The 14,049-nt window shown below is 45.0% G+C and overlaps 1 protein-coding gene across 3 annotated transcripts in view; it reads left to right on the top strand.

The window, feature by feature from the left end:
* Positions 1-5,119: 5,119 nt before the first annotated feature.
* si:ch211-204c21.1 (disabled homolog 2) overlaps positions 5,120-14,049 on the top strand; it is a 30,759-nt gene continuing 21,829 nt past the window's right edge. For 2 of the 3 annotated variants that reach the window (XM_012828693.3, XM_031570608.2), the window contains exon 1: positions 5,121-5,813. The gene's annotated coding sequence lies outside the window, so the exon portion shown is untranslated. Of the gene's footprint in view, positions 5,814-14,049 lie in introns of all 3 variants that reach the window. The other variant, XM_031570609.2, reaches the window with a different exon arrangement.

The raw sequence follows: 14,049 nt of genomic DNA, 5'->3' as shown, positions 1-14,049 counted from the left end.
GTGTGTGTGTACACCGTATATATATATGCACTGTAAGTACATAAATGCAAAAGCAGTTATGGCTATTCTGTAGACTCCTTGTCCTCAGACTGGTCTGCGGGTTAACTAAACAGAGACCACACCTTAGGAGGCCGACTCCCGGGCTTAGAGGCTGAGGCGGAGCAGCAGCCCGGGCCCAGACAGAGGAGCCTCTGTGGCGGCGTCTCCACACGCAGACCAGCACACTGATGTCACACCTGAGGATGGCTACACTCACACATGCTGTACTGAAACACACACACAAACACACACACACACACACTCACACACTTTCACACACGAATAGGGACATGAAATGAACTAGATAAATGTCCACAGAAACACACTCACACAAACACACGCCTTAACAGAGAGGAAGGTAGAGAAAGAGATACAGAGGAATGCATGTAACAAACACTTTTAACACTCTACGGTGTAAAAACTGTTTGAAGTCGGCGCCTACAGTGCAACAAAAAAGCAGTTTTGATTCATTGGTGTGGTGGGCTTCAAACAGCCCAGTCTCCAAAGAGACTAATAGATTTACTGCCAGAGGAAGCCTGTTTATGGACCTTTTGAAAAGTGCAAGGGCTCCTGTGTTTTGGTGCTGTGAAACACTGAGACGATAATTTATTCTCTCAATAAGAGCACCACAGCGAATGAAGAAAACTGTGTGTCTGGTGTGGTGGTCGGTCTTGTCCAGGGGACTGCGAGTGGAAGTGAAACCAGTGATTACTTCACAGTTATGGACCCATGCAGGATGAACTTTTTATGTGTGTGTGTGTGTGTGGGAAGGGGGCTAGGGGTGCACATATTTGGCTGGGTGTATTCAAGAGCACAGGAAGGTGTGTTGTAACAGCGCAAAGGAGATGAGACCTTTTTTTAGGGGGAAGTGAAAGAGTTGAGATGACGGAGGTATGCCACCCTCCTCCCCATTTCTGATGGAGAACACTTGCCACACCACACACAGGGTCATGACCTCAAACTTCCGTCAGCAGAACAGGGGGAGGTGGGATAGAGATGCAGAGGGAGAGGGAGGTTGAGGGTTGGAATGAGCCAGAGAGGAATAGAATAGCAGCATAATTCTAGTTGGAATAAGATGAGGTCTCTCTCTAACACATACGCACACTCACACACACACACACACACACAGAGCAACGCACAGACACACCCACACACTCCCCACACACCCACACACACTGTCACATATCTTCCTCATTCCTCTTTAATTTCCTTAAAAAGCTGATGAGGAACGTACGTGCTTCTGTCTGAAACGCCCTAGTTCAAAAGAAACTACTACAGAGGAACGTTATCTGCTTCTCTATTATTTATACTTCTGTCTGCCGCCCTATCTGAACAGTAATTTGTTTTGCTGTGATTGATGAACCACATTGAACATTCAAATGTTGCCATAGGCTGAAACAACTGGAACTCTACAGAGATAGCATGACCTGTCTCTGACGCATGAATGCAGATTGTTTGCGAAGAAAGTGCTCACCCATTTCCCCCTCATGTTTCTGTGGAAGAGCAGGGATGTGAGTGGGGGGCTGGGAGGGGTGGAGGCAGAGGGCATGTTACCCAATCGTTATTGCTGGGAAGAAAAAAAAACAGTTTTCATCAATCCCACCTACTTCCTGGAATCCTGTCATCAGCAGTTTCCGAGGCAGCTGGACATTTGAGTCAATATTTGATTGTGATTTATTTTCATTTATTTTGGAAGCAAATATATGATCATGTAAGAGAAATAAAAATCAGCCTCTTCAGCCTTAATAAATCTAATTCTTTCAAACAATATCTTTCAGTCAGATTCAATGTAGTCTAATAATGACATTCACCCACATGCACACAGCAAACAGTAAAAAACGAACACAAACATACCGTACCCACACACTCTTATCTCATCTTGTCTTGAGCCTCTATTGGATATCTCCTGTTTACTGATTGTGATAACGAAAGAGAATAACTGAGGTTTCTGTATTAGTTAGTGACCTTACCCACATCATCAAACATCGCCTTGAAACAAAGACACAACATTGTTAGTGAGTGTGGACGCCTATAATGGACTCCACCGCATAAATGTGCCAGCAAAAGTCTCGCCATGAATGTGGTCATTATGTCAAGAACATTCCCGTTAAAGAGGCTTCTGATCCACAGAAATAAAAAGGGGTGACATCATCTGGCCTTTGACCTTGGGGAGATGCAGAAGAAAAGAGGCCCTGAGAGAACCCCAGGAATATGAGGCGCTCGGTGAGAAAGGTCCCCCTTTTTGGAAATACTTTCCTCTCATTCCCGGATCTTTCCGTCCTCACTTCCTCTCTGTCTTTCACTTAGAACTATTCCAAAAGGCAGTGGCTATTGTTCCATATCCTAAAACAGTTATCATGTTTCTATTTAACCAAAAGAATTAACACAATCATTTAATTTGCTGTTTGACAACATGGTGGTGAAATTAAGCATGTTAGTTGGCCTGCTTTGGATATAATTACACAGTAGAGATACTATTAAAACTGATGGGTGCTGCTGGGATGGATGCAGTTAAATGATTGTAAGTCACATTGAAATGTTGTTAGACTCCTTTAGGGAAATGATAGGCTAGTAAACTGTGTATGAACTGTACATTCTTGTTCAAGTAGGGCTATATACGAAGAGGGGCACTATTTCTATTCTGTAGCCTGACATGGCCCATTAGGTTTTGATTAAGCAGTGTTTCAGCCTTGTTATTAAATCATTGTTGAGTGGTAAATTGTACAAGAGCAAACTTCATCAGGGAGAGTAAGTAAAATTCTAATGTTATTTGTATTTCCTGCTGGCATAGGCAAGTATTTCACCTTCATCTGGTTCAAATAGCTACTCTACTTACAATAAGAAAGAGGATTGGTAAAATGGAGGGGGTCTAATGCTGTTGCCTGAACAGTAATAATATGCAAAGCATTTTATTTAGTAATGTCTAGTAATAGCCACCACTGCTCGCCATATCTCGAATAAAACACAGTCATTGGCTGCAGTGATTGTTGGTTTGTGGGGAGGGTGTAGTTGTGCTGTTTGCCATTCCTCGTGAGGCTTCAGCCATTCCACTCTTTGGAGAGACAGTAAGTCTGGGCCTGTCCAAAATATTGAGCTGCTGGCGAAGAGATAACATGCTCTTTCTCTTTCTCTCTCTCTTTGTCTTTCTCGCTTCCTCTTTCCTCTCTCTCTCTCTTTCTCTATCTATCTCCTACTTTCCTATATCTGAGTCTCTCTCTCTCTTTCTCTCCCTCATTCTCTCTCTCTCTCTCACCCCATCAGAGCAAATAGGAACTGCAATCCAAGTCTCAGAGCCAATGTCATCTGGGCCAGTGATAAGGATGGCCTGAGCTTTCGGAGCATTAATCCACTAGCGCTGAGCCACCTCGCTCTCTGGCACACCTCTTATCCAGACGACTTTTTGCAATCCTCAACGAGCGGCCTTCCAAACAGACATCTGCCGCTGAGACTCTCCTGGCTAATGAGCTAATGGGAGATGAATGGATTAGTGCTACACAAGCTTATGTTGTTGGGATAAGAACCAGTTATCTGAGCACCTGATTAGCCACGGCTTTAAGCTGATTTTGAGTTTGTTTGAGTGACAACAGGCCCTGTGTCTTCCTTTATAATAAATATTATCATAAATCTACACACTTCATACATCTTGGATCTCTGTGTGTCTCTCTGTCTCACGCTCTCTCTCTCTGTACATCTAGTACAAAAGGTTGAATGTCTTAGCCGTTAAATTGAGAACTTCTAAGGCTGAGTAAGCTCTCTCTATTTATAAATGTTTGTGTCTGCATGTGTGTGCATTTGTGTGTGTAAGCACCTGCATATGAGGCACATTCATCATCTGAAATCCCTAATGCAAGCCTATCTTCAAAGTTACTGAAGTTCCATGCCCTGGTCACATGCGCACACAGACAAATTTGAACAGTGACTCAGTGATTTGCACATGAGAGAAGCTGCTCATCCTCTTCAGCCAGCAGCGTCAGCAGAGAGCAGGGAAACAGACTGAGGAGCGAGGAAGGAACAGGGTTGTTTCCCCATCACGGTTCCATCCCCAGAGAGGCTCAGCAACCTCGCGCATCCTCTTCACCTTGCAGTGTATGCAAAAATGCCAATGAACATTCTGTCACCGACAAGCTTGTCAAGTATCTCTCTCTCTCTCTCTCTCTCTTTCTCTCAGAATGTTAATGTGGGTCAAGTACTCATGAGGAAGCATAAAGCATAACATTAACATTCCAATCAATGTATGTATGTGTGTAATGATGAATATATATATATACACATACACACACATACAGACAGATATTTACAGTGAGATAGATTGAAAACCTTATAAGTTTTGAAATAAGTCATGAGCACATGTGCTAGCGACTGAATCCTGTGTGTTGCAATAACAAATGATCATTATGGAGAGGAGAAATCCCAGACTCCATAATCTGTCCCATATTGTGACACTTGTGTGTTATGTACAAGGCTTCCAGAATACTGCCAGACACAAATAAATATATGGATGTGTACATGCAGATGTCCCTGACCTACAAACTACCAAAATAGGTGTCCTTATGCAGTGAGGTGTAGGGCATGCTTTAGTCCAGTCAGTCAAAAGACAAACCATGTCCCACTCGGGGTTGTCTCTTCTTTGAGAACCCCTTTTTTGCTCAAATATCATCCCAGGTGTAACTATTTATAAAATTGTGTGTAACGTATACAGCTAAATCTGTCAATTACAAGGACTGTAGAGATCAAAGAAAAAAGCAAAAGACAACCACTTACAGTTTGTTTTTATATAGATACAGTATATCAAAGAGACCCAGACGCAGGTATGTCTTGTCTGGCCACAAATAAAAACAGTCCACAGTCTTACAGTTGTGGTATTCAGCAGGTCCTCCACCATATGCAGGAATTATAACAAAGGGACAGGGTCGTTCAGCTATGTCCTCAGTAATTGGTAGCATCTGTGTCTAAAGCTGTATTCCATGCTGTTTTAAAGAGATAGAGCACAAAACTGGAATGTGTGGCACGGAAGGCGTTTTTTTCCACCCCTCCTTCTGCTAGTCCCAAATGCTGATGAGTCATTTCCAGTGAGTGAATAAGCAATATGTGTCTTCCAGGAATTTGAAACAGTACTAACAACAGTCAACCAAAAAAGTGACACTGTTATAGAATTGTGTAATCCAATGACTTTTGTATATCCTGCGAACACTCAGATCCACCTTCAGGAAAGGCTGTGTTCGTAAAGTTAGCCTAAACAGCATAGTCAAAATAGTAGCACTGACAATGAGATAATGTAGCTTACAAAATACAGGAGTTCTCTTAACAAATGTATGGAGGCTTAATCTGTCCCAGTGGATATTCAGCAGTTATTGTGAGAACAACTTTTTTTTATTCAAAGATCTAATGTGTCGTTGTCTTCATAACAGTTTGTAGTCTGAGGCACTACCTTCGCGTCATGGAATGTTCCTTCTCTGACTGGTGGTGGTGTCGTGAGCACATAACCTCGGTTTCCCAGTGACTTTTACAGTCTGGTGCACATGGGGTTAAATTTTCAGCTACAACAGCAGTTTGTGGGGGAGTTACCGAGATTTAGACTGCAGTAACATCACGGCGCATTCCTGGGCAGTTCTTAGCAGCCAACATCTTATTAGAACCATATCTTAGGCCGGTTGCTCGACTTGATCCATAATACAGGGAAACGCGTCGACATTAGGTTGTCAGCCGCTCTGCCGGACCGGAGAGAGCATTTTGGAGTATGCCAAGTCTACATTCAACTGCTTAGCTTGATATCGGTAAGTGTAGCTTTTCTTGTTTTATTTTTAACAGTTTTCCTTGTCTGTCAAGATTTTTGCAAGTCAATCTTCCAGGTAGATTAATTGTATGTAGCCTAATGTGTTTAAACATGCGACAAAAACGCATTAAGTATACTGATACATCATTAACGCACCATGTAGTGTGTCCCCCGTTTAAGCCGCTGAACCCTACATTTCAAGGTTTTTACGTGGACGTCTTTCCAACCCTTCATTATCACTTGTAAGCTCATTAATTCTCCATCCGTGATTCAAATGATATTTGTTACGGCCTGGCTCCGGGTTACAGAGATAACGAAATCATTTGTATATCGTCATTGTGTATTGTGTTTATTGGCTATTTAGTTCACATTGTTCACGTTGTTCGTTGTAAATAAAATGTCTTGTAGTGGTATTTTTTCGCTTGACGTGTCGTGTGTGTGGTTTTTAATATGCTAATTACGGCTAGGTGACCACAGCGCATCTCGGATGCGCATTTTGGCATGTCCTTTCATTTCTAACAGCATGACGTCTGACATTTCACTTTTTGAAAATACTGACACCGACTGTGCTGCTCAGGTTAATGTCTATTCAGATAGAGTTATCGAAAATGATTGATGTTGGCAGATGATTCTCCTACCAAAATCAGTGTAGTGTTAATGTATATAAGGCTTCAGTGATTTGATATGTCACAAACTGACTGCACGGGCAAATTGATACATGATTGGACATTCAATTCACTTCAATTTTAACCTGTACATTTTATGAATCAGACCCCTGCTTCACTGACTTTGCTGATGAGTCCACTATAGGCCTACTGCAAGTCAAGCTCCTCTTTGACCTACATTCACAAATGCTTTGTATTCATTTAAGTACCTGCACTCATGCCTACCACTTTTTGCATACATATCCGTTCACCTGTTTAACACTCAAAGACCATATAGGACCAGACAGAGCTGTTTTTCTCTAAAGGGGACCAAAGAACCTCCTTTCCCAACCCTCCGGCTTTCTAGTTTGAAGTGCTGAAGCCTTTAGATGTTTTATAGGACGTTGAGAAACCAATGTGACTGAAGAGGAATACTCCCATCCTCAAAGAATCCCCGGTTATGCTGGAGGTGCTTTTAGTTTCCCGCCGAGAGCTGTCTGATGGGCACATTGGGCGAGGGGACTTACTAGAAGCTCTCTGCAAACACAATAGGTGACATTTATGGACAGTGATGAGGAGGGGAAGGGTTGTTCTGAGCTGGGTTAGTTGGAAGAGGATGTATGCTTTCGCAGGTCCCACAAACACAGGTATGAGCTCAGTCCAGGGGAATGTAGAGCACCGCAGGAGACCTTGGTGACCATGATGGCAGTCTATAAAATAAAAAGCGAATGACGCCTGTGTGAGCGAGTCTATATTTGTACCGCTGTATGTGGGAGAATGCGAGAGGGGGGAAAAAAAGGAAAAAAGAGAAAGACAGAGAGTGAGACCAGACAGAAAGAAAGAGGGGAAAACCTTAGCTTTGTGGTTTGCTGGCAACAGTTGACTACATCCCTCCCCCCTCTTTTTTTCCTTTTCTGTGCCCCCCGCCCCCGCCCGCCCTGGCATTTTTAAATGAGGAAATGCCACTGCAAACTTTTGCGTCTTCCCCTCCGCTCTGAGTGGACCAGATAAGACTGAAGGGACACTTTCATCTTCCCAAGTTAGTTGACATTCGGTTGCTCCCCAGTCATAAAACAGAACATTACGAGGAGGGTTGAAAAATGGTCTTTCTGGCATTTATGTGCCCCACAAATCCTGCCAGACATACATGGCTGTTCCAGACAAGGTGGACACATTCCTGCCCTAATACCTGTAGCTAAACAAAGTATGGCTGCTCTGCCCTCTCGACTGCCTTTAACAATGTTTTGAAGGGAATTTTTCATCTTGAAATGTTTCGAGTGAGTCCGACTGTGAGTAAGACACTTTTTTTCCCCCCTCCTGGTACAACGTGTGCAATTTTATTGGAAGCAGATGTTGGCACTCAAACCCATTTCCCTCTTCTCTCTCTCTCTCTCTCTCTCTCTCTCTCTCTCTCTCTCTGTCTCTGTCTCTGTGTCTCTCCCTCACTCTCTCTTTTCCTTTCAGTCCCTCTCTCTTTCCCTCTGTCGCTCTTCCTTTCTCTCTCTCTTTTTCACTCTCTTTCATTCTCTCCCTCTCATTATTTCTCTGTGTTCCTCCGCCTGGTCATTGCTTAAGCCACCTCTGGTCTCAAGCCATCCATGGGTGCGAGTTTAGATGTTCATTAAGATCAGGAGGCTGACACTGACGCTGACGAATGGGCCGACGAATGGGCCGACGATAGCGGACACAATAGCATGGCATGCCTGCTCTGCCTCAGTGGCACGGGTTCCCCTCTGCAGATGCTCCTCTTCTGAGCGCGGGGATGTGTTTTCTGTCATGGGGGGAAGCAAACCGTATATAGGTCAGCATTAGAAGTCATTCGCAGCTGTGAGTACTGCCGACTGGAGTTTCACTGCAGTGACCACATGCTGAGGTGAACTGCATGTTTGTGTCCCACTTTATCTTTACGCACAGGCCTGGGTGACAGCAATATATATATTTATATACATATATATGTTATATACAATATATATAATATTTTGTGTGTGTGAGTGGGTTGGAGAAAGGGGGGACGAGTTGAAGCCAGATGTGCAACCATTTGTTTCCCTTCTTCAGGGCCGTAAAGGACGTTGCCCCCTGACCCCTCCACTCTGCAGAGGAAAGAAAAATAAAAGCAAGAATGGGCTTTTAAAAGGCCCAGGCTCACTTCATTTGGTGGGATGGAATGTGATGAATGCAGCGACCTCCCCCTGTGTTTGAAGTGCTCCCGCTGTGGTTACCTGACTCCTTAAAACTGATCTGAGCACAGTAAACATCTGGGTTGAACCCACCGTTACCCTGCCAGCATGCTGACGGGAAGTGGTGAATTTCATCCACCCTCGCAGTCATCCTGGAGTCCTTCACCCTCATCAGGTTTAGTGTGTTACTGGCCCATGTTATTGCCCCCCCCCCCCCCTCATTTAAGAAAAGGTCATGGTGAAGATGTTTCCACCATCAGGAAGCAGCTGAAGAGATTTGCACCTCGTATTTTTGAGCATTTGCTGGCTTTCCTGATCTTGGATTTCTTATATCTCCGATCTCACAATTGATTGTGAAGAAAGAGCCGCAATCTAATATATGAGGAGTGGCTAGTCAATACATTTGCCAGAGGATTTGTGTTGGGGCCTGTTATGAATTACCAACAGTGGACGGCATGACAGCTCTTTTAGGGTGAAGGTTGTAAAGAGGGGGCTAATGCCGGGTCAAACCATGCATGCCAGAGCATTCAGAGGATTTTACAGGCTTACCCGAAGAACCTGGAGGGCACTGCATTGACAAACCCAATGAAGTACGTGTAAGAGGCTTGTTAATAGTTGTACGGCAGACATTTTACTGTGAAGGTTTGTGTAGGACTACGAGCGAAACACCTCTTAGACCACACATGGTGTGGTAAAGTGTAAAATGGTGGTGTTGCCCCTATAATTGGAAGCCTTACTGCCTATATTTTTCTTCAGACCTTGAACGTCTCATAGTTTTGTCTTGGATAGTGTCAACCGTAATGTGGTGGGTAAGAACAATGCGCTATAATTATTTCAAGCAGATGGTTGGTATGTGTGTTTAAGACTCATTGGTTTAAAAAAAATAAACTACATGTGGCACACATTTAAGAGGGTCTTTTATTGCACCATGCTCTGTCTCGGATCAGGCTCATCAACCTATCAGTTTTGACAAACAGTCAGCCACACACACAGACAGAACAACTGTACACATTACGCTCCCCCCATTTTTGTCTCTCCCTTTGATTGTCTGAGTTCCAAGTTGCTTTGTGCCTTCATTTTGAGCCTTGGATATATTCAGGCCTAGCAGCTAATTTCTACCCGCTAATTATTTCAGCCTTATCACATCAATGCGCCATTGTGTAGGGAAAGTAGTTTCCCCCGTTGTAGTCATGACGTGGGTGCATGGTTGGATGGGAGAGCGAGAGATCGGGCTTGTCCTTATTTCCGCCATCATAACCATGCGCTTCCTTGAGCAATTTACGTGTTGTGTTTGCATACAGCCATTTGTCTGTTGTCAAGGATAGGAAACATTCTCCAGGGCTGTCTCTCCCTCTCTTTTTTGTTTGTGTGTGTGCGTGTGCGTGTGCGTGTGTGTACGGAGTTGTCTCTGGCTGTTTGATGAGAGTTTCTGGATGATGGATTGTGTGTTTGCCATGTAAAGCGAGAAGGTGGCTGCAGCACAGACACAAGCTCGGGAAAACAGCACACAGAACTCTCATCACCTGTCTGTCTCTCTCCACGCCACCTGGGTGCCATGGCAACACCCCCCCACCCCACCGCTGCTGCTGCCGCCGCCACTCCTCGTCTCGCCTCTCGCATGAGCGGACAAGCATTGTGATCCTGGATTAAAGCATTAGGAAGTGTCCATTATCATGTCAGCTGGCTGTCACACAACGGCTCTTCATCTTCAGGCGGCAGGCAAACCCCAGCGCTCATTTCCTCTGGCCTGCTGCAAGAGAGCTGGCTCTGTGGAAGGCTGCAGTGTAATAAGACCTTTGGAGACCCCCTCTCTCGCCACCACACACACACACACACACACACACACACACACACACACACACACACACAGAGAGAGGAGCTAGGAGGAGAATGTGTGAGTGATCCTCTCGCATCCTTTGTTGGGGCCTGCCTAAACCCTTTTGTGAATAGCCTACTCCCTCCTACGCACAGAGGCTGACAAGACACACATGCACACACACTGACACACACACTTCTCTCTTGCTTTTCCATCCATCTCTCACCCCTTCTCAAACACACAGTCCTCCCAGTTTTCTTTATCTATCTGTCTATCTGTCTCTATCTCACACTCTTTCTCTCTCTCACTCTCTCTGTGTGTTTCACTGGTGCTCATGGCCCTAGATTTCCCACCAGGGGAGTTTGTTTGCTTTTGATGTCGTTATTTACTCTCGCCCCACGGCCCGGTCAACATTGGGGGACAGCAGTGGAGCCAGGAGGCACTTCAGCACAGGAAAAAAACCCTCTTGACTCCTATTGTTCTCCCCAACAGAGACACTCCGAGAGGAGATGCACTCAGGGACCCTTCCTTCGAACTTCTGCTTACATTGCACTCTAGTTCTAGGTTACCGAGGGAGGGAAGGAGGGAGAGAGACAGAGAGAGTGCAAGAGGTCCTGTCAGGGCAGGGGCGGTGTGCAAATATTTATGTTTTTCTGTGCGTGTGCGCTGCGTTTTGGCTGGGAAGTTTTCAGGAGTTCTCAGAAAGAGCCCGGCAAGTCTTAAAGCAACAGGGGCCACTCTGTGGTTCATGTACAGATCGTAACGAAGAGGTGATAAACCTGTCACATTCTACACACTGTGTGTGTCTGGTGAGTTGGTTGGTAACTTGATGTTTCCGTGCATTTGCCACCAGACAGGAAAGCCCCATTGTAAGACATTCAGTGTTCTGATACACACGCAGACATTTTTTCCACAGTGCTATATTTGTTATGACTAGAAGGAATACCAAACATGACCACCACAAAAGTTACAAACAATGAACCAAACTCAGCTCAGCTGATTCTAACTCCACAGTTGGAGCACCTTGCTTCCCTCCAGTCCAGACTCTCTGATGGGAGTCATTTCTCCTCACATGCATTATAGATGGTAGGACTTGCAACACAGTTACAGCTTGTGTTTCTGCAGTCAAGCCTGTAAGGCCCATGGGAAGATTTACCGGCTGACCCAGGAACAGCATGTACTGTATTACAATCTGCTGATTTGTGCAACCAGCCCTGAATAAAGGGGTTGTACTTACTGTAAGTCCAAGATTTGTCGTCTTGTCCATTCTCGCCACGTCCTGTATATTCCAGGAATGTTGAAAGGGTGGGGGGCTGCTGATACAGGAAGCGGGCATGGACTAAATCTAACTTGGCCTATTTATCCCCTGCTTACGGCCAGTCTCGTCTCCGTCATGGATTTACGATGTGTGTGATGCTGGTTTGGGTACCTGGAATGTGTTTTGCTCTGATTTACTCCAGACATTCTTGAGTCTGTCTGTCCCCCCCTCTCCCTCTTTCCCCCACCTTTTTTTTAGAGTTGAAAGCTCACAAATACACCTGAGGGCTGGCATGTGTGGTTAAGGTGCCCACACTGCCCTCGTATTGCCCCGCACACTCCAATTCCGAGGTGTTGTTTATGAAGCTACGATTTCCCGTCAGACTGACGTTCCATCATGTTGAGGTTTGACTGGAAGCAGTGCTGTGATACCTTATGGAAAGGTCACTGGGTAATAGGAACTATAATGTATAGTAATGTAAACATTACTGAAAAAGCCACCACTCAAAAGAAATAAATCACTCATATCTTCAAGTCTTTCTTTTAAGAACCTATTTCAATATTCAGAGTATGTCCTTGAAAGAGATAGATGGATCCATTTTCTTTGACAGGCTCTGGTAGTGTTGTCCTAAGACCTGCTAAAGGTAGCAATCCCCCAAAATAGCAGCATATATTGACTTATTGGGGTCCCAACCCACAGGTACAAGAAGGTATATACCCAAACCAACCTTTGCTTTGCTGAGTAGTGTTTCATGTCAGTTGTCAGCAGTTGAACGATTAAGCTGTGGGTAAAGTAGGTAGGTAAGTATGTGCACACCCTGACGTGTGTGTGTGTGTGTGTGTGTGTGTGTGTGTGTGTGTTCATTCCTGTCACCAAATGGTACCAAGCACAGTTCAGACGATAAATAGATGTGCCATTCCCCTGTTGGTGAGTTTGACCAGAATGCGTGAGGAGCGCCGTTTCTCCTCCTCCTCTGTCACCGGGGCAGCTTTGGCGGATCAGCCATGTCAGACAGATTGATTTCCCCCAGGACTTCCAGTCAGAATGTGGAGCAACAGGAGAATAACTCACCCTGAGCATAAATATTTTGCACATCGCCCCTGCCTTGCCCTTCACGTCCTCCCTCCCTCCATCTCTCTTTTTTTTTTTTACTCTCTCTGGCTCTCCCCAGCTCCCCCCGTATGTCTTTTCTCCTTCTCTTTTGTCTTCCCTTGCTCATTTTGTGTGCCTCAAAAATAGTAGTTTGTGATCTTTTTTTGGCAGGGTCACATGACTCCAAGGGGGTTAGCGCGTGAGTGCTTATTTCGTGTACGGGGGCGGGTGGACGGACTTTCATCTCCATGCTGACCGGCCATGCACAGCTGTTACCACGGGGACGGGCAGCTGTTGCGATTCTGGTGGAGGGGCGCATGGGGGTGTTAATAATAGACACACATAGGCACACGTGCACCGAGTGGGGTGAAGGTCACAGGGTGGCCCCGGGGTCACAAGTGCAGGAGTGCGAGCTGATTAGAGGGGGTGAGAGAGGAAGTGTTTATGTCAGGTGACCAGCTGGTGGGAGCAGAACTTTCAGCTGGTCTCTTAGAACTCAGAGTCAGACCTTTCAGTGAAAGATGCATCAGAGCTCAAGAACTCAACACACGTTCAGCCAAATTATGGTCCCTGGAGGCAAATTTAAAGTTAGCAAATTTGCTGTCAAATATAAAAATGTCTTAGCGTTGCAGAGACAACATTTACATTTAGTCATTTAGCAGACGCTTTTATCCAAAGCGACTTACATATGTGCGACTTACAATGTATACACATTTTACATTTACACTGATGGCACCCTGAACATCAGGAGCAATTAGGGGTTCAGTGTCTTGCTCAAGGACGCTTCGACAGGGAATCGAACTAGCAACCTTCTGATTACTAAACGACTTCTCTACCACTGTACCACTGGTCTGTTTTATTTGGAAGCCACACAACCCATAAGGTCCCTTTTGTGGTTGTTTGTAAATATCATGTGTGCTTTGAGGTTTAGTAAAGGATTTAAAGGGCAAAGATCTGGCTGCTTCCTAAAGTAGCTTTTTGTAGCATAAGACTTCTCTTAACTTAAATGAGCCCCCTACAGACGCACGCACACACATAAATACACACACACACACACACACACACACACACACACACACAAACACACCCCCCACAGCTGTGTCCAAGACCGCTTTGCCTAATATTTACTGGTAACACCGTCTCCTAGTAATGTCCATAGGGTGTGGGGACGCAACCTTGTTAGCTTTGAGTTACTGTTTATTTTGACCTCTAGGGAGGAAACGTTGTTAATGAAATGAGGGGGTAGTTCA

Source organism: Clupea harengus, chromosome 7 (assembly GCF_900700415.2).
Source record: "Clupea harengus chromosome 7, Ch_v2.0.2, whole genome shotgun sequence".
NCBI lineage: Eukaryota > Metazoa > Chordata > Actinopteri > Clupeiformes > Clupeidae > Clupea > Clupea harengus.
The sequence above is the reverse complement of the archived record's forward strand: the minus strand, read 5'-3'. Positions and strand labels throughout refer to the sequence as shown.